The sequence below is a fragment of the Nycticebus coucang genome, chromosome 4, assembly GCF_027406575.1.
Source record: "Nycticebus coucang isolate mNycCou1 chromosome 4, mNycCou1.pri, whole genome shotgun sequence".
Classification (NCBI taxonomy): Eukaryota; Metazoa; Chordata; class Mammalia; order Primates; family Lorisidae; genus Nycticebus; species Nycticebus coucang.
The window spans coordinates 117018647-117040465 of NC_069783.1; the positions used below are offsets into that span (position 1 = coordinate 117018647).

At 41.7% G+C, this 21819-nt stretch overlaps 1 protein-coding gene and 1 pseudogene across 5 annotated transcripts in view; one reads left to right on the forward strand and one right to left on the reverse strand.

Annotated features, from left to right (window-relative positions):
• Positions 1-21819, forward strand: part of RPH3A (rabphilin 3A) — a 325966-nt gene that overhangs the window by 186745 nt on the left and 117402 nt on the right. The window lies entirely within an intron of this gene.
• On the reverse strand, positions 8006-10350 carry LOC128584394 (methionine aminopeptidase 1-like; annotated as a pseudogene).

The following is a 21819-nucleotide window of genomic DNA, read 5'->3' on the forward strand; positions in this document are numbered from 1 at the left end:
ACTCACTGTATTTAAAACAGAACCCCCCATACCCTGATACCCCCTATTAATCTGCCCAGGTTATTGTTCTCCGTACCACTTGGGTTTGTTGCCAGCTCCATAATAGTGTTAGCCCCACGAGAGCAGGATTTTTTGTGTATTTTGTTCACCTCCATATCTGCAGTGCCTAGCATAGTGCCCGGCATAGTCAGTACTCAATATTTTTGGACCAAATAAATAAATATTAACTCTTACGATAACTTATAATAAACTTTCTGAGACTTCTAATCTTTTTTTTTTTAATTTATTTATTATTTATTTATTTTTGGCAGTTTTTGGCCAGGGCTGGGTTTGAACCTGCCACCTCTGGCATATGGAGCCAGCGTCCTACTCCTTTGAGCCACAGGTGCTGCCCGAGACTTCTCATCTTTTTATTTTTTCTCTTGTGGCTGTCTCATCCAGGGTTTGACCTGACACCTTCTTAAAGCTTCTTTCTTCTTTCCAGCCAGTTCCTATTGGGTGTCGATTTTAGAGGCAGACATTATTCTCATGGTATAATTATGAAGCTCCTCTAGAAAGTAGTTTCATCTCACTTTGAAGTGAACCCTCTTAAAAAAAAAAAAAAAAGATATCAGAACCCCCTACTGAATTCTTTGCTGTAGTGAAATTAGTTTTCTAAAGCTGATGTGGAAGCTAATTTGTGTATTGCTTTCAGATGGAAGGCTTTGAAATTAATTGTCTTAGCTAACCTTGTTGAGATCTAACCATGTTATGTTTAGTGCATAAAAACATTATCTCCTCATTGGTGTCTTTTGGGACTGAAAGTCCTACCTTATTTTCTCTTGAGTAGATGAATATAATTTTTGTTGGTTTCAAAATAAGACAAGGAACTAAGTGGTAGTGGGAAAACTCTTGGATTGGGAGGAAGATTCTGGAATTTGAAGGCTAGAAATAGCTCGGAAGTTTACTTACCATATAAAATGGGGTAAGGCTACTTTTTCTGAACCCATTGGTGAAGGATACTGAAATAATTTCTAATTATACAAGTAATATGGAAATATACTCTTGAGATTTACAATAGGGCTAACATTCACTTTGACCATGACTGTCATATGTTAGGCGTTTATATTTCCAGATGATTTTTATGTATCTGTATGTTAATATATAATATTGTTTTGTGGATGTATGTTTTACATAAATGTACAGTAATATTGTACCACAACTTGTTTTTCCATCCAGTAATACGTATTTCCCATAGTTTTGAATAGCTTCATGGTATTCCATAATACAGACATGTCACGACTTAATCATTGTTTTACTGTTGACTGTTTTTGGACTATTTTCAATTTTTCCCTATTATACGCCACACTGTAATGCACATCCTTGTTCAAGCCTCCTCTCTCAGGCAACCATTGAGAAATGGAGTGGCTGGTTCATAATTCTGTCTTTCTTAAAGTGAGGACATTGAAAAAGTTAAACTTTAAATCATTTCCAGCATACCCCAGGGATAACTGGGGTCCCATGTGGCCCAGTCTTTGTTATATATTAATTCAAAGGAACAATAAATTGACAGAGAAATATAATTGAATGCAATTCCACTTTTTACTTGATTGTTTGGGACACTTCCAGAAGTCATGTAGTGTTGGTTGGCTTAACCCTAATGGGCAAGGGAGCCCAATGAGGCAGCTCATTGCAGATCAGTCTGCCAGGGCCGAGGGCAGGTTGGGCAAATATGAAGAGTGCTCTGGAGGAAGGATAGAAGGTAATCAGTGCTTATCTCAACAGACAATAGTGGGGTGACCTTGAGGGCCATGGAGTGAACTTCTTAATACCATGAGCACCAGAGCCAGAGTCTCTGACCTTAAATCCTGCCTTTTCCCCTCCCTGGGTATGTCACCTCTCTGCCCCTCAGTTTCCTCCTCTGTAAAATGGGAATAACAAGGGTGCCCACCACATAGAGTTGTGTGGGCATTGAATGCATTGTATCACACGTCAGGTACTTAGATGAGTGATTGGTACATGGTAAGTGCTCAATAACTTCTAGCGATTATTATTAGTATTGTCTTGGGACATCATTCTCCTAGGCTTGCTCAGAAATTGAAATGGGAGGAGAAAATACATAAGACGTTTTGTTGAGGGACTGGGGTTTGCAGAAGAAAAAAAAAGTGAAATTGAACAACAGTGGGTCTGGTTCCCTGATGCGAAGATCTGCCTCTCCTTTTCCATTATGAGGACTGACCCCAGCTTTGAAATTTTGATTGCTAATACAGATTGGGTTTATTTATCTTTTCTCACTTTCAGCACTGCTGTCTTTTTTAAAAATAAATAATTTATAGGCTGAGGGAACATATTTAAATGGAGAGATGAAATGATTTCATTTCCTACTTCAAAATGTTTTAATCCCCTGAAGAGAAAGACTAAAGTTCTTTACAGAGGGTAGGGGTGTGTTTTATTTTTCAGTTAATGTTTATATTCAGTATTTCGAGAATCTTCTTTCATTTTCTGAAGTCAGAGGATAGAATAGTTTCATTCCCCACATTATCACCTGGCCACAATGACAGGAGGGGTGGGTTGGGGGCAGGGCTGAGACTGCTGGACAGGAAAAATCAAGTGACAAGACTGCTTTGTAAAGAAAGGCACTAAGGGGTGGAGCCTGTGGCTCAAAGGAGTAGGGCACTGCCCCCATATACCCCAGGTGGTGGGTTCAAACCCAGCTCCGGCCAAAAACTGCAAAAAAAAAAAAAAGAAAGGCACTAAGGAAGTGAAAAATGCCAAGGAAGGACAAAGCATGTTCTGACGCGTGCCAAAAAAATACATATGTATGCACATACACAACACAGAGACATATATAGATTCATAAGTGTGAATAGACAGATAGTACACAGATACTCTGGATTGAAACTTTTAAAATAAAAGCCAAGAGGTTGGAATGAATAGGGACTCTTTCAGACATCCAAGATAAGTTTTTAGATTGTCACCGACACATAAAGTATTGTGATGATTAAATATGAATAAATATTTATGAAAAGAGAATGTTATCTAGACAACAATATCCTGGATATGGCTGAAAGCACTGGGTTGAGAGTCTTTAGAACTGGGTTCACTCCCTGGAGCTTCCTCTCTCTAGTTTGTGATTCTCCCAAGATACTGAGTTTCTCAGCCTCTCATCCTCATTGTAATAGCTTCACTGTTTACCTTGCAAGATTTGGATTGGTGAGTATGAAGAATATAAAGTTGTAAATAAGCACATAGAATATGTTTAAGGCAAATGATAATTTTCCATTCATCCAAGAATTTACTGTGCATTTCCTGCATGCCAGGTATTGTGTTAAGCCCTGGGGATATAAGGACAACTATTTGGGGGGATATAGAAAAAGAAGGCTAGATGTGTAAGACACTAGAGAGAGATTAATGCCCTAAGATCTTTATATCACCTTGAATGGTAGCTAATAAATTGATTAATTTTATATTAAGTCACACATGCATGTTTAAAAATGGAAAGTAACCACTGAACAAAACAGAAAAAGAATTTAACTTCCAAATTAGCAATGGGAGAAACTGAAGATAGTAAAGGCAGGGAAAGGGACCACTGAACAAGTAAGCAGAAAACACAAAATCAGATGACAAAATAAAATTCAAATATAGCCATAATCATAATAAATATAAATGGCCTAAACTCTTCAATGAAAAGATAGAGGTCAAAAAATGGGATGGGGCAGTGCTCGTGGCTCAGTAGGTAGGGCACTGGCCAAATACACTCAGGCTGGCGGGTTTGAACCTGGCCCAGCCAGATAAACAGCAATGACAACTGCAACAAAAAAATAGCTGGGTGTTGTGACAGGTGCCTGTAGTCTCAGTTACTTGGGAGGCTGAGGCAAGAGAATTGCTTAAGTCCAAGAGTTTGAAGTTGCTGTGAGCTGTGATGCCACAGCACTCTACTGAGGGCCACATAGTGAGACTCTGTCTCAAAAAAAGAAAAGAAAAGAAAAGGATGGTGGTGTGAGTAGAGAAAGCAACCATATCTAAAATATAATAACACCAGCCTTATCCAATACATAAAAGCAGTGAAAAGTTGACTTGAAACATGGTCTTTTTCCAGGGGTAAGATATAGTCAAATCAAATACATCTTTTATCAATATTTACATTTTGCCCTTTCTCTGAGGACTTTATAATAAAGCAGGGGTTAAGTTAAATGGAAAGGGTGGAAATCAGGGATAAGAGAGAAAAGAAAGGAAGGAACACTTACTGAGCCAGGTATTGTGCTAGGTTTTTTTTAAGGGAAGAAGCTGGTTTAGGATTGAAAGGTACATTCTATGAGAGTACAGCTTATTTGTTGAATTCTCAGACTGTGGAATCAGACCCAGACTTGCTTTCCAAATAATTTATTCATTCATTTATTCTTTGAACTAATGCTTACTATGGGCTAAGAAATCTGTTAGTCATTTTAATCTCTCTATAACTTAGTTTCTTTATCATACCAGTTGTCTAATGGTATAATAATGCTACATAAGAAAATTCACAAAACTCCAGTCAGTACTAGACATGTCCTCACTGGTCTATGGGATGGCTGGGCAGTCATGCTGATCTTGGCAGGGATTGGCTAATATTTCTGAGCTCACTGATGAGCCTGCAATTATTTTGATATGTCTCTGGGAGCTGGCTGGTCTGGGATGGTCTTGGCTGGGAAGATTTGGTTTTATCTCACATAGCTTCTGATCTTCCAGCAGGCTAGCTTGGACTTATTGTCATGGTAGAGGCAGGGATTCAGAGATAGGAAGAGAGAGAGTATAAGCTGCAAGGCCTCTTATAGTCCAGACTCACAGCATTTTATGGGCCAGAGCAAGTCATAGATCAAACCCAATTTAAGGGGTGGAGAAGTTGCCTCCATCTCTTGATAGGCAGAGCTGCAAAATTACATTGCAAGGTGTGTGGGTGTGGGGAAAGGAAGAATCAGGGTCATTTTTGTAATTAATCTACCATACTCATCTAGTTATGCAGAGATAATATTAGCATCTACGTCTTAGAGTTAGTGTGAGAATTCAGTGAAGGCTTGCATATAAAGCTGTGATTTTTAGCCATGCTTTCAGAGGCACTCAGCAAATATTAGTCATGCTGCTGCTGCTGCTGTAATTGTGATCATAATGTTACAATTATTATTGATTTGTGTCCTCCTCATCCATGGGCATCTTCTCGGTGTAGTTCAGAGGTTCAAACCCCCTAGTAGATTTGTTTCTGCATGCCTGATTGCTTCTCCTCTTAATAAAGGAGCAAGTCAGTTGATGGAAAACTTCCTTGATTTTGTGAACACAGATGCCACTGTGTGTTAACATCCTTTGGCCATTAGCTGTCAAGGCAGTAAGGCAGAAATCTATTTAAAGAACACGTAGGTGCCTTTGCTTTTTGCCGTCAAAGCTGTGCCGGGGTGGAGACACATCTGAAATAGGAGCAGAAGGGTCCTGACATGAGACAGACCCTCTGTTTGCTGTCTCCATTTACCCAGGAAAGGGGAATTAATTGCCTAGTGAAGTTTGGTTTCCTTGTATTAATGATGCTGGCAGCTGAACATGAATAACTTATTATTTATTTTTATTTCCAAAGAAGAGAGATTGAGCCTTGAATCAGAAATGTGGCACAGGCTGCAATTTTGCTAAATGCTATAATCCAGCTCACAATACCTCAGCAGGATAGGTGGTGCTCTTTAGGTTGAGCTGGAAGAAAAAGCATTGTTGGGCCTTGGCTTTTGGGGGGCCTCTGTTAATTGACCAGCAAAGAATCACCAAAATGCTTACGGTGTAGGATAAACCTCAACAGTGGTTAATATTATAAGCATGAGAGCTTCCCCTTCATATAGGTGGCACCAGCTTTTGCAAGAATTTACATTTAGGGAGAAGAGTAGGACAAACTTATTGATAGAAATCCTTACAAATCTTAATTCTTTAGAAGAAGGGAAATACCTTCTTTTTGAGTTTTATTCCCAAACACAAGAAGAGCCAGAGATGAAATGTGTTAGTGATTCATCAGAAAACAGACAGATTTTAGTTTCTCTTATTTTTAGAAGTAGCTGTCTAGGTACTGGGTTCTGTCAAATGAGAGAGGGATTATATTTGGAAATCCTAATTATGGAGAGGCTTTCTTTAAAAAGCAGCCTAAAGCCAAACTGGCTCCCACTGATGCTTCTTTAGTTGTTTCTTTTTTCTCTTTAATCCTTCTGACACCCTGAAAGTAGTTCACACATAGAATTAAGAAGAATCCATTTTGCCCATCCTTGATGTTTACTTGACTTTGTGGTTCCCCTACAGAACCATAGTCCCATCGTCTGGTCATCATTTTAAAGAACAGTGTCGGGAAATCATTGAATTTAATTTTTTAAAATTGGAATACCTAACTCATATAGACTAAAGCAAAATTAAAAAAAAAACAAACAAAAAGCCATAAAGAGAGAAGGATGTATTGTCTTTTTTTTTTTCTTTAAGGATAATCCTTCAAACTTTTAAATTACCCTTTACACATTATATTAACATTCATATTGCAAGGCATTCCATTCACAAATATTATAGTTTGATAAAAACTTCACACATATACCCCCAAAAGTCTATACCAGATTCAGTCACTTTACTAAATCATTAAAATAATAAAAGTAATGAAAGCATTATTATAATTACTTTAAAGCAATATGGTCTGAGGCACTCTGGGAAAGATGGTCTCTTATAAGTTTAATGTTAGTGGTATCAAATTATATTACAAGAAAGTCATCAGATTTAAGGAATCAAGTACACTCTAATGACAATGACTTTATGATCTGATATGTTTTCATAGGATACACTCCTATTTGGACAATGGTTGAAAGGAACACAGATATTGGGCAGCTCAGGTCATTTCTACATGTAATGAGGCTCCCAACTACATAAAGATGAGGCTTGTTTTCAGCACACCAAGGGACAGCTGCATCCCTGCTGCAAAGTTACAGTACAAAGAAGTTCCTTTCTCATCACTGTCAGGTCTACTACAGGTTAGAATCTGACAGCCCACTTGACACACTGTGCTCACAGCTGGAGACCCCATAAAACTTGCTCCCTAGCATCCTCCCCAGTACGACCTCACCCTTCTCTGAGTACCTCCAAGGTATGTCCTTGAAATAAAATAGAGAAGGGAAGAGGGTCTTTCTACCTCCCATTTCTGACCAAGCAGAGGTCTGAAATAGCAATGTATTACAAAATTCTCATGCCCTACAACAGCCAGCCACCACATGGAGCATCGCTGTGTTTTTCCCTTTTTTATGCTTTCACCAAAAACTAGACTTTAAAAAGCCTAATAACCTTTTCCAAAGTGAATTTTATCACATTCATTCACTGACACACACGAACGCACACTGGAGAAAGTCTCATTGAGTGAGTCTTACCTACTCACAATTAACAAGTGTAAATAATCAGCATGGGGCAGGGGAGAAGCCAATTCTCAACCAGGAATTAAGTCACTGCAAACTATGGGTCCATGTATGACAGCACATAACCCTGTCAGAGCAGAACCAAACACAAGCCCCAGGTCACATCATGTTTGGTTGATTATGTATAAGGAATTTAAAACATATACATATATGTTTCCATACAGATAATTTTAAAAATCTGGTGCAACATATATTGCTAAAGGTTCAAGGATTCTCATCTCCAGCATTCACCTGAAAAGCAGCTGGCTCTTGATAGCCGGTTCGTAGGCAGTGCTAAAGGCAACTAGAAGCAGATTTAAGTAAAAGTGCTCAAAGGGCCAATGAGAAAAGAAGTGCCCAGAAAGAGATGGGGAGGTGGGGAGGAGGGTAGGCATTGAAGAGTTGAGCAATGTTTCCTTTATTCTTCTCAGCTTTTTCAGACCCAAGGTAAGTTCTTGAGGACACACATCAAATGCCGTAGTCCTTTCTTATCTATAGTCAAAACAAAACAAGTGATAAAAAAGATTCCGCTTCTCTGTACTCTTAACAAAATGCATACTACAGGAAGAAGATATCATTGAGATGTGCCATCATGTGAGAAATTAAAATTGGGACATGAAGTGAGGCCGCGCGTTATCCAGTCGCTGGGTTAGGATTTCACAGCCAGTGTCTGTGACCAACAGGGTGTGCTCAAACTGAGCAGACCGCTTTCCATCCCTTGTCACCGCCGTCCAACCGTCTGGCCAGGTTTCATCCTGCCATCCACCTTCACAAATCATTGGCTCAATTGTAAACACATGGCCTGACTTCACTCCAATTGCTTTATTTTTGGCGTAGTGCGGTACATTGGGGGCTGTATGAAAAAGCTTGTGGATTCCATGCCCACAATAGCTTCAAACAACTGAAAACCTATTTGCTTGGGCATGCTTCTGAATAATGTTTCCCAATTCTCCCTACTGAACACCAAGTTTGACTGCATCAATGGCTTGCATCAGGCACTCATATGTGGTCTGAACGAGTTTCCGCACTCCCTCATCCACGTCTCCAACAAAAAATGTCTTATTCAGGTCTTCATGATAACCATTGCGATAAAGAGTAATATCCACATTAACAGTATCACCTTCTTACAAGGGCCGTCTGTCTGGAATTCCATGGCAGATGACTTCATTTACTGAGGTACAACAAGATTTTAAGAAATTATAATAATTCAGGGGAGAAGGATAGCAATTTCTTGCAATGCACGCTAGGTGTACAGCATGATCTATTTCTTCAGTAGTTACACCTGGTTTAAGCATCCCAGCAGCAATATCCAAAACTTCTCTAGCGAGCTTACATACAAGTCTCATCCCTTCTATATCTTCAGATGAGAGTAATTTAATTCGCGAAGTACCTTTAAGAGCCTGTTCAGATTCAGACATTCCTAAGGGATGATCAGCATCATCTGGTCTTTGTATATAACTTGGCCCTGGCCTTGTTGGCATCAGTAGATAATGTGGTCTGAGTTTACCAGTATACCGATGATAACCTGCCCATGGGTCAGTGTAAGTATCACCTTCTACAGTCCAGGAAAACACTTCTCTCTTTGCCTTTTCATCTTTTGCTTTCTTATGTAGTAACTTGTGAGTAGCCCAACTTCCTTTAAAACATTCCTGCGAGCAGAAGTATGAGCCCTGAATGCCCAGCTTGATGCTGGTGGGACACTGGAGCTTGGCTTCACTGCTGCAGCCGTCTGTTTCGCACACCTGCGTCTCCACACCTGCCGTGCTGCCTGCCTGCTGGAGGAGCGCCTCACTGAGGAAGAGGAGGAGGAGGCAGAGGGAGGGTCGGCTGGGTGGAGGGAGGGCAGAGACCCAGCTGAGGGAGCAGGATGTATTGTCTTATAGAAAAGTACAGGAGCTTCAGGCATGGCTGGATCCAGATGCTCAAAGAATGGCATCAGTAATCAGTTTGTCTCCTCTCTCCCCCCCACCCCCACTTTGTATTGAATTCAGTCTCAGGGTGGAGGATGCAAAGAAGCCCCTCAACAACTCCAGGTTTACATTTTAACAATCCCAATGAAAATAGTATACTTCTCCAAGAATACCAGCAAAAGTTTCAGCTAGGAATCTCATTGGCTTGCATTAGACCACACACCTTTCTTTGTATCAACCTTTGTGGCCAGGGAATGAAATATATGGATTGGTTAGGCTTGGACATGTGCTGCCCCTTGGAGTAGAGGCAGGCAACAGCTCCACCCAAAAGGACTGGCTGAGGGGAAAGGGTGATTTACCTAGAAGGGCAACTCAGGAGCAGGGAAATGTATGCTGACCAGGCAAAGGTAATAGATGATCTTTGAGATAGTGTGCTGATCTGAGTTCTCCAGGAAGCAGACACCAAGACAGGATTAAATGTGCAAGGATTTAATTAGGAAAAAGACCTATGGGAGAAAATAGAGAGAAATCCAGGGAAGGCTAAAGAGCCATCAAACCCCAAGTGAAGGGGAGAGGGAAGACAGGCTGGGAGTGAGTGTTCTTATGCAGTCTAAAGAAGGTTCGGCAAGGTGTTGAGGAGTCCTCCAGCAGAGGAATCCTGTGGCTCCCAAGGACAGGCCTGTTTCAGTATCCCCGCTGCCCTCAGTGACTGGCTTGGACCAGCCCATGGGAAGCATGGCCTCATTTGCACTGATGGATTTGAGGGCCCAGCAGCTAGGTCTTGGATAAATTAGCCTTCCTGAAGCTGGAGGTGTGCGTGGCACTTTCTCATGGGTGCCACAGATAACAACTCATATTGATAACATACCTTATAGATTAAAAGAAGCTTTCATAGCTGTTAGCTTAGTTGATTATTAGTAATATTATCATCATGCCCCTTCCATTGTACAGATGAAGAAGGTAAGGCAGGACAGGTTATGAGTTACCCAAGGTTGCATCACTATTCAATGAAGAGGTAGGACTCACATCCTGACCATGGCCTCCCTACCTACTATGCCCCCTCTGTGTGGGGTTGAATAGTGTCCCTGTAAAATCCTTGTCTACCTGGAACCTCAGATTTTGGAAGAGTCTTTGTAGATATAATTACTTAGGTTAACATGAGGTCAAACATGAGGTCATATTGAATAAGGGTGAACCCTATATCCAATATACTTAGTGTTCACATAAGAAGATAGCGGTAGACAAAGACATAGAAGAGATAGAAGGATGAAAACCACATAATGGTGGAAGCAGAGATTGGAGAGATGCAGCCACAAGCCAAGGATAACAAGGATTGTTGCAACCACCAGACTGTAGGAGAGAAACATGGAATAGATCCTTCTTTAGAGCCATGAGATGGAGTGTGGTCCTGGTGACATCTTGATTTTGGATTTCTGATCTCCAAATCTGTAAGGGAATAAGTTTCTATTGTTCTTACCAACCCGTTGATGATAATTTTTTATAGCAGGCTGAGGAAACTGATGTGCATCTTGAGATAATCAGTCACCCTCTAGTTCTTCTCCCTGTACATTCAGGGTGGCAGGTGGCCCTGCCCTTTTCTCAGCCCCATGGGCACTAGTGATTGGATAAATCCAAAGCCTGGGATGAGTCATAGGGTCTGTGGTCAGATAATGGAGGCTTAGAACTGTTGGGCCAAGAAGACTTGGTCATTGACAACTCCAAGGAAAGTAGCCAAGAAAGGAGTTTAGTCAGGTTGATAGTATGCTGATATGATGTGATGAGAGAGGAACTTCACTGCTGTGGTCTTCTTCCCCAGAATCTATGACCCTAGTCTGGTCATAAGAATCATTTGCCAAACAAAATTTCAGGACGTTCTATAAAATATCTGACCAATACCCCTCAACGTGTCAAGGTTGTAAAAATAAGGAAAGATAAGGACACTTCATAGATCGGAGGTGACTAAGAGACGTGGTGTCCAAACCCAACATTGAATCCTGGAACAATGACAAGGAAATGAATACAAGACTAGAAAATCTGAATGAAATTGGTGGTCCTGTTAATAGTATGATGTTCAATATTAATTTCTTAGTTTAAACAAATATACCATGGTTATGTATGATGTTGATTTGAGGAAAAGGTAAGTGAAGAGTATATGGGAATTTAAGAGTTTCTGTAAGTATGAAAAAATCATTCTGTAGTAAAAAGGGAGGAAGGGAGGGAGAAGAAGAGAGAGAGAGAGATGGTGAATTGGTTAAACCTCATATCCTGTCCTTGGATATATATGTTCATTGATTTATCTAGCAAATATTTATTGAGCACTTATTATACAATTAGGTACTATTCTAGATTCTGGGAATATAGCTGTTGACAGACTATTAGTTATCTGGATTCATGGAACTTATATTGTAGGAAAATAAGCAAAACTCTTTCTCTCTCTCTCTAAGTTAACAACAAACTATCAGATAGTCCTATGCAGAAAGCTATGAAACAGCAAAAGGGAGGTGATCAGAGATGCACTCTTTGAGGAGGTAATTTAGCTATGATCTGAATAATAAGAAGGAAACCTGCCAAAGAACAGGATGTCCAAATGCTCATCAAACCATGAATGGATTGACAAATTGTAGTATGTGTATACCATGGAATACTATGCAGCCATAAAAGGATGGAGACTTTACATCTTTTATGTTTACCTGGATGGAACTGAAACATATTCTTTTTAGTAAAGTGTTTCAAGAATTGGGGGGGAAAGTATCCAATGTACTCAATACTATCATGAAACCAATATATAATCGCCTATACATGCATACAAATGATAAAATACATAGTCCAGAAAGGAGGAGGAAAGAGGAGGGAGTGGATGGCGGGGAGGAGGGTGAGAGAAGGGAGGGTATTTGGTGGGACCTCACCTATCGTGCGCAATGCAATGGTACATTTCAAATCTATTAAAGTAGAGTATAAATGTCTGACCACAACAAATAAGTAGGTGGGGTGATGGTTATGCTAAGCAGTTTGATGTAAGCATTCCACATTGTATATCAAATCAGCACACTGTACCCCATAAATGTACACAGTTATGATTTAATAATATAAAAAAAAAGAACAGGATGATATACAGTCCAGGCTGAAGGAGCAGCTGGTGCAAAGGGTAGGTGGGAAAAAGATGGAATGTTTGATAAACATGAGGCTGGAGCATAGTGAGAAATGGCTGGGCGGTAGGACATGAGGACCAGAAGGCACAGGGTGGGCATGAGGGCAGATGATGGAGGGTCTGCAGACCACAGAAAGCCTTTTTTTTTTTTTTTTTGTAAGTTCAGTGGAAAGATACCAGAAAGGTTTGAGAGAGGAAATGACATGTCTCATGGTTTGAGTTTAAGGAGACTGCCAAGCTATTGCCACGGTCCAGGTTAGAGCGACTGGTGGCTGGGAGGCTGGGAGGCTGGGAACAGGGCTCCATGAGATCCATCTTTTCAACAGAGCTCCCTCTTTACTCCATCTCCTCTATGTGTTTTCTGTTTCTTGCAATTGAATATGTGCTGATTATGACTCAGGTTTTCTGATGCCACATCTCCTGTTCCCCCGCCATGCTCTGCGGTCTTCCGTGAAGTTGGAAAAGTTTTCCTTTAGTATATCTTGATTTTTGTATTCCTTTTTTCCCCTCTATGTGTTCAGCACTCTTATATTGTCCTTCTTCGTGGGCCCTATCTTGGCCATATCTTTGAGAAAACATCTCATGGCCTCTAAGTTTTCTGTTCTTTCTTTAAAACACACCTGTCCTGCATCCATTCTCTCAAGAGATAACCTGTAAGATAACCTGTAAGAGATAACCTGACAGACCCAATCTTGCTAGACTGCAAAGGGATATTTCTTCCAGAAAATGTTGGCCTTTTCATGATGATTTTTATTGCCTGCAGATTAGACAGCATTTGTTGAACACATACTGTTTGCTGAGCTTCATAATATTTGATCTTTACAAACATCTAGGGAGATAGACACTCCTCCCCCAAATTCACAGATGAGGACGGGAGAATCTCAGAACCTCTGTTCCCTGCAATAAATTATGGGAGAATCAGGATGGACCAATGACGAGAAATGATTTTGTATTTGACACCCCACAAGATTGACTTGAGAATGACACATACATTCTTATGAAATTACCCTCTGGAACTTGTCTAATTCCCCAGAAAAACCAGTGGGCATTTTCTAGTGCAGCCAGACTTGTATCCTCTGGTTTTTTTTCTCTCTTTATTTCCCTTGCTGGAAGGGACTGGTGAAAGGTTCCCGGGTTTGCCATCTGAGTGAGCAGGAATATTACATGTGGCTGTGACTTTAAAACCATCAGCTCTAAGATAGGGGTCAGATTTGCAGCTGACTTCCTCCCCCTACTTCCCCTCTTTTCTCCCTGTGGGGTCCAGATCCATGGGAGGGGCCTGAGGTGAACTGAGGGCCTGAATTTCTCTTAGTTTGGTTTCTTTGTAGTTTCCTCAGTGTGGTGATGAGATGTCAGAACTAGGCAGAGGAAGAAGAACCATTATCCAGGAAATAGGTGGCTTGTAAAACAGTGACCCTTTTAGTCATTCATCAGTCAGCTGCTTATTTGATATTTATCCTGTGCCAGCCCATCATGTTAGATGTATAAGGCAGATGTGGTTCCTGTCCTCAATGAACTGATGTATCCAGCCAGCTCACACTGATCCTCTGGGGTGATAACCTAGTCCACTTATTTAAAGACGGAAGCATCTGGAAAGCATGGAGCTCCTTGGCAGAATACACTTAGCTACTAAAATATTCCACTTGTGATAACTAAACACGCAATTCAGGGCAGTCAGATGTCTCCTTTCCTCACACTGGGGATTACAATGGAAGGAGACAGGCTATTATGGAGGCTGAATTATGTCAGTTGGGGCAGAAAAGAGGAGGATCCAATCATTTGGGGGAGGATTTGGAGAAGATTCTTGGGGAGAGAGGACAGGTGCCCTATTCATGGCTTGTGCAAGCACGTTAGTGTTTGTTCAACACAACACAATGCTTAAGAGCACAGACTTTGACATCAGACATGGGCTGACCTCCTGCTTGGTTACTTGCTAATGTATGAGTTTGAGGGAATATCTTACCTTCTCTGAGCTTCAGTCTGCTCATCTAAAAAATGGGGATCAGTCTTAGAATCTGCTTTTCCAGGGTCAGGTATAAAAAAACGTTCTGAATATAATTAACTCAGCTGAGATATTAGGAATTTGCTACTATCATCTCTCATAAATTCTGGGGAGACTGCTAGGAATCAGAAAAGACAAACTTCAATCTATATTTGTGTAATCGAGGATGTCTCCTTGGAGGAAGGAGACTTAAATCTCTTTAAATCTCTAAGCTTGGCAAGAACAAGGATGGTGTAAGTTTTTCATCCTTCTGAATTCTCAGCATCTGCCACATAAGTCAGTCCTCAGTGTACTCTTGTTGAGTGAATAAGTGATCAAATGACCAGGATCTTGAAGGAGGAATAGGATGTAGATGTGGGACTTTCAAGCATTTCTCTCTTCCTAGGGACTATGTTTATTCATGAAGTCAAGCTATACCACTTTGTAATTTTCTTTTTCTTTTTTTTGGTTTTTTGGCCGGGGCTGGGTTTGAACCCGCCACCTCCGGCATATGGGACCGGCGCCCCACTCCTTGAGCCACAGGCGCCGCCCAAATGACTTCCTTTCAGGGTTTTACAAAGGGTGTCATGGTGTGAAGCTGCTTTCTCTCCCCTACTATGAAATATGCCATAATTTATTTAAATCACCCCCTATTGTTGGCCACTTACGTTGTTTCTAGTTTGTCATTATTTTAAGCGATGCTGTGATGATAATCTTTGCATTTGATTAGATTTGATAATCTAATTATTTTCTTAGATTAAATTCCTGGACAGAGTCTCATAGGTCAAATGTATAGGTATAATTTTTGAGGTTTTGATCACATGGTGCTAGATTTCCCTCCAGAATGGCTGTGCCAATTTATCTTGCCACCCGCAACTCAGCTAATCTGATTGCTAATCTGCTGCCTGGGAGATGTGCTCTCCTCATTTCTGTAGCACTTTTCACCACCTTCCCTGCTTGGCCAAGAAAGAGACAGTTTCCTCCTTTTTCAAGCCTGCTGGTTATCCGTCACATCATGTTAGGATTATGTAAGGGCGATGTTGAGAAATCTCCTTGGAGGAAAGATGCTCCCAGATGTTGGAGCCAGTGCTGGAGCAGGGAAGGAGAAGCACTGGGGAGGCTGGTGACATGGCATCCCCTCGCTGCCCCCTACCACACTTCTCTGGCCTTCAATGGAGTAACCTGGTTCCATCTCTTTCCATGTCGCATGCATAACAGAAACTCCTCTTCCGTTTCTTTTATAACCCCTTTCATGTTTTATAATTTGAGGGCTTTTTTCTATCTCTCCATTGGAGGAATAAATTCTTAGTCATTTCAGTATCCCTAGTATCTGACATAGGATAACAATAAAAACTAGTTAAGTAAGGATAATAATAATAATAGTAATAGTAGTAGTAACAGTAGGTAATGGGTTGGGTTCTTACTATATGCCAAGTCCTTTATATATTTTGTCTCATTGAACAATTCCAACAAACTAAGGATGTAGGTGTTACTATTATCCTCATTTTACAGATAATGGTGCTAAGGGTCAAAGAGGTGAAGTGACTTGCCGAAGGTCACACAGCCAGTGAGTGAAAGAGGTGGGACTCAAAGCCTGCTTCCTCTCAGTTATTCTGCCAGGGGCTTGGTGATTGTCTCAGCCACTAGGGAGGGAGCTAGTCTTCCCTCTGCAATAAATAGCTAAATACTGGGAGACTTCGAAAGATATCTGTCCTCAATGGAGATGAGAAATCTTCACTTCCAGGGGAAAGTCAGATTCGAGGTTTGAAATGATCTTCTCGGGGAAGTTCTTTGAAAGACCTACCCAGAAACATCTCTCTCTCTCTCCTGATCTCTCCAACTCATTGCAGAGCCTGGGATCCTCTAAATTATGGATTCATCCCTATTCCATCAGAGCTTAATGCTCCTTTGGAAAATGTAGATTCAATAAAGCTGGGAGAAGAAAAGAAAGTGTAGAATCTTCCACCAAACCTCAGTCCCTTCCGTCCTTAATGCTTTGGTGGGCGTGAGGACAGCTGAGTTTTTCTCGAGCTGCTGTTTCTCACTCTACTCTTTCTATTTGTCCAAATTTAGTCCCGCTCAGTCCCATCTTCACCTCCCAAGCAGGTTTCTCCTGGCTTGTTTCTCTCTCTCCCTGAAGCAGTAACTCCAGCATTGTTCTTCTGGGGTTATGATTTAGCCAAGTCCCTTCAAAACTGTTCAAAGACAGTAGCTTCTTGAAGACATTGGGGTTCCTAGCAGAATCCCATGAACTACTGAAGTATCTCATTTATGGTAATGAAACATGCAATTTTGGGCAGTCAGATGCCCTCTTTATGGGACTCCAGTAAGATGAAAGATACAAGTGCCTGGCTTGGCACCTGTGGCTCCAGTGGTTAAGGTGCCAGCCATATACACCTGAGCTGATGGGTTCGAATCCAGCCCAGGCCCGCCAAACAACAATGATGGCTGCAACCAATATATAGCTGGGCATTGTGGCAGGCGCCTGTAGTCCTTGGGAGGCAGAGGCAGGAGAATCGCTTGAGCTCAAGAGTTAGAGGTTGCTGTGAGCTGTGATGCCATGGCACTCTACCCAGGGCAACAGCTTGAGGCTCTGTCTCAAAAAAAAAAAAAAAATGATACAAGTGCCAAAAGTTCTAAGAATAATTTGCTTATTCAACATTAGCCAAACATCAGATTTATTCTGAGCCCTGAGAACTCAGAAATACACAAGGCTGAGCTGTGTTCTTGGAATGTTAAGTTTGGTGGGAGAGTCAGTTATAATGTAGCATGGACACAGGGAGAAGTTTAGGTTCTGCTGTAGGAGCCCAGATGAGGATCATAAATATAGTCGGTAAGTAAATGTCAATTATAGTACAGCCTCCATAGTTGACCACCTCCCTACACTGATCACCCACTTAAGTTGACCTAATTTTCATAGACCAGACATGCACCAAATGTACATATCAGTACAGTAGGCCTAATTCTTTATGTTCACCACCTCCGCATGTTGGTCAGTTTGTTACAGTCCCTTCAGTGCTCATCTTATAGAGGTTCTACTATATTTATTTGTTACAGGCTAGAAACAGATGCTAGAGAAGACCTAGGAGAGGAAAGACCCTTCATGTTTACTTTATTCTCTTGACCACGGACTGTGCTTTGGAACTTAAAGGCATCACTAGGGAGCTGCCCTGAGAGATATAACTGCTAAAGGAGGTTAGGCAAGCCTGACGTACTTGGAGGACTGATTTCAGGGAAGACAATGCTGTTGAGGTGCTGGAAGTAAAATTAAAAATCAAATTTATTTTGGCCCTACATTATATCTACTTAAGTAAATTTGCATAGAAGAAAGTATTACATCACTGATGAAAACGGAAATGCAATAATTTTCTAATGCACTTTAAATGAGCAACATCTAAACATTGGGGAAAAAATGTATGTCCACAGACCACCTAACATCATGTTTTGGATCTCAGCACAGCATGTATCACTGTTTGGAAAATGCCTCTCTTCAGTAATAAATATTACAGTAATCACAATGGCAACAATAACAAAGGTGATATATAGACACAAGGCTTGCTACATACCAGGCACTGCTCTAAATGCTTTCATATATATTAAATGTGATCCTAGTGACATCCATATGAAGAGGTGCCATTATTCACCTTACAGATGGGGGCACAGAGAGTTTTTTTTTACGAACTTTCTCAAGGCCGCATGGTATGCGTGTGGCAGAATGAGATTTGAACCCTGACAGCCTTGCTCTAAAACTTGGCATTTTAACCATGTCATTATACTGTCTCTGCTGTTGCTGTCCTTCTAGTACCCACAGTCACTTTGGGTTGGTGCTTTGAGTACACTCACTAAAGGTGGAAGGAGCCTCATTAGACACTCAGAACACAGTAGGTACTTAATAAATTGTAGCTGTGGCTGGGTGCAGCGGTTCACACCTGTAATCCTAGCACTCTGAAAGGCCAAGGCAGGAGGATCTCTTGAGCTCAGGCGTTCAAGACCAGCCTGAGCAAGAGTGAGACGGCATCTCTACTAAAAATAGAAAAATTAGCCAGGTGCTGTGGCAGGTGCCTATAGTTCTAGCTACTCGGGAGGCTAAAGCAGGAGGATCACTTGAATCCAGGAATTTGAGGTTGCTCTGAGCTGCTGATGCAGCAGCAGTCTAGCTTGGGCAACAGAGTGAGACTCTGTCTCAAAAAAAAAATGGTAGCTGTTATTCATTATTTATTGTATATAAACTCATTCCTACCCATTAGTTCATGGAAATGTCCTGGGCACATTGGGAGGTGGGGGCAGGAAGGTGCCATTTTATAGCTAAGGAGATGGAGGCTCGGACAGCAGCAGTGGCATGCCTGAGGTCACCCAGCTGGGAAGTGGGGGAGCCCCAGATCGAACTCAAGGCATCAGAAGGCAAGTCCAAGTTCCTTTCCACTAGCAGTGCTTTGCCCAATGATGCCGAATTGACTGATTAATAAATAATACTTGTTCACTTGTCTTGAAAGTGTGCCTCGTCAAGTCCTGCTGTGGCTTGTCTGTAATTACCCTATTTTTCCTAAGAAGGCTACTGGGCTTCCCCAAGGCTTGCCCCTTTTCCTGGCAGGAAGGGTTCTGTTGGGGCAAGTAGGCTAATCTCTGAGACACAGCACTCTCGCGCTCTCTCTCCCCTACTCCAACCTCTCTGCTTCATTTACTTGTTCTATCTTTAACTGATCCCCTGTGATGAGTTGTGCTCCTGGAAAGCCGCCCTGTGACATTTTTTCCCTTTTGTGTTCCCGATGATAGCATTTCCCTTGAGGCTTCTGAAGGAGAAGGAGGAGGGGTGGAGACAGCATGGTGACCCTGGCAGTGCTGTCCAGTGACAGAACCTGGTGGTTAGGCAAAAGCTTCAGCCTCAGTCCTTTCTCTTGTAGGGCACGCACACACATAGAATTGTCCAGAACAGGTTGTAATGTAATGGAAACATAGGGTTCTTTGGCTGAGAGGGAGCTTAGTTGTGATCCTAAAGGTGATTTGCTGCGGGCTTCTCACTGTAGGGCCCCCTGACAGACTTGTTATATTAATTTCCTACTGCCACTGTAACACACGACCACAAGCTTAGTGTCTTAAAACAACGCTCTTTATTACCTGACAATTCTGAGGTTGCAAGTCCTCAAATCAAGGTGTCAGCGGTAGGGTCGTGTTTCTTTTGGAGGATTTACGGGAGAGTCTGTTTCCTTGCCTCATTCAGCTTCTAGAGGCTGTTCACATTCCTTAGCTTATAGCTCCTTTTTCCATTTTCAACACCAGCAACGTAACATTGTCATTTCTCCCTCCCTCCACCTGCCCCTAGACTTCCACCATCACTTCTTTTTGACTGTGGCCTTCCTGCCTCCTTTTTATAAGGACCTTGTGATTATATTAGACCCACCTAAGTAACCTAGGATGATCTTCCCGTCACAAGATCTTAACCACATCTGCAAAGTCCCCTTTTCCCACTTTAGTAACACATTCACCACTTTTGGGGATAAGGACATAGACATCTTTGGGGGCCATTCTTCTGCCTACCACCCTTGCTAAGTGAAATGAAAGTATTTTTTCTTTCTGGGCTATCTCAGTGCCCACCTTCATGGGAAACTGAAGAGACAGTGGACCTCAAGATAAACTGTTCAGATTCACACTCTGCCCTCCCCATCCTGTGTTATCTTGGGCAGGTCACCTGATCTCTCCATGTCTAATTTCCTCATCTCTAAAATGAATAAATAATATAATACAACCTCATTGCACCGATGTAAGTCATGAATAGTGCTGGGTAATAATATGGCGCCTGGTCATTAGTCATCACCCCCACATGCGAGTGATGACTATAATTGGGGATGCTATATAGCATCATGATTATAAACTCAGAGGGTCTTGGTTCAAATTCCACCACTTATGAATGAAATGGCCTCAGGCTAGTTGCTTTAGGCATCCGAGTCTGTTTCCTCATTTGTAAAATGGAAATAATACTTTTATTATCCTAAGAAATAATTTACCATCTTAACACAGGATTTTTTGTGAGGATGAAATAATACGATGCCCATGAGTAACCCAGAACATCGTGGGTAGCTTTTGTGGTTATCACTGCTGCCATCATTTCTCATCCTCTTTGGGAGTGGTGAAGAGTATTTAATGGGCAACCTCTGGCCTCAACAGAGCCAGGGCAGGACAAGCCAGCTTGTTGAATCCAAGTCCCTGAGGCATCTCTTTGTAATGCCCATCTTTGAATGAAATCTCAGGCAGCGTCAGAGTCTGGCTGAGCTCAGCCTTCAAGAATATGGTTTTAAGACATCTTCCTGCTGCAGCACCACAAGGCTGTTGGGGCTTATAGCAGAAGCTGCTTCTTGGAACAAAGAATTCTCCAGGAGCACTCAGGACAGAAGAGAGGCTTAAGGACGGTGACTAAGGAGGTGGGGAAGATGGGTTAAGATCCCCTCAGAAGCCAGGGCTATTTCCTAGATGGCATGGTCACCACGGAGGGTATAGAGCTCTGGTTTCAACCATATTATTATTTTTTAAATTCTGCTGCAAAGCCCATGTTTAAATGAAGGCTTGGGCAGATGCCCAGTATGCAAAACAGTTAAAAGCACAACTGTTCTAGTTGAAACCAGAGGTGTATGTATGTGCATGTGTGGGGGGCGATAATTCAGCCTCCTTTTCACTTCCACAGGGCCCCTTAAGGGGCCTGGTTTAAGGAAAAACTGATAGGGTTGTAAAAACATAGGCTTTGGAGTCAGACGGACCTGAGATTTGCATCTTTGTCTCTGCTACTCCCTGACTGTGTGAACTTGGAGGCTTTATTTCACTTGTCTGAGCCTTAGTCTTCTCATCTGAAAATGGGGCAGTAATAGCACCTACCTCATTTAGTTGCGAAGATTGGACATGGTAGCTGTGAAGTGCTTAGCACTGTGCCTAACATATGGTAGGTGTGCCGTTTAGCAGGTGATTTTTAGCTATTTTCTTTCCCTAAAGGAGAGCTGAATTCATGCCATGCCCTTCCAAAATTCATGCTTCATGGCCAGGGAAAGCTGGGAGGTGGGGTAGAAATTCCTTGAGCCTGGAAGCCAGAAGACCTGGAAACTAATTGGGTTCTGATTCTACTACCAAGCATGCTGAATAACTTTTGTTCCTCTCTGGACTTCTTGAATCACACTTTTAATGTTTATCGAGGGCTTATTATGTGTCTAGGGCTGCTTTAGGTACTAGAAGACAGGTCCTGGCACCTGAAAGGCTTGCATTCCAAACCCAGCTCTATCAGCTCTTCGCTCTTTGACTGTGCGCATGTCACTTTCCAGGCAGGAGTACTTCTGGGACTCAGTTTCTGTGTCTGCAGTGAGGGAATTGAATTTATGTCAGATTCTGTCCAGAAAA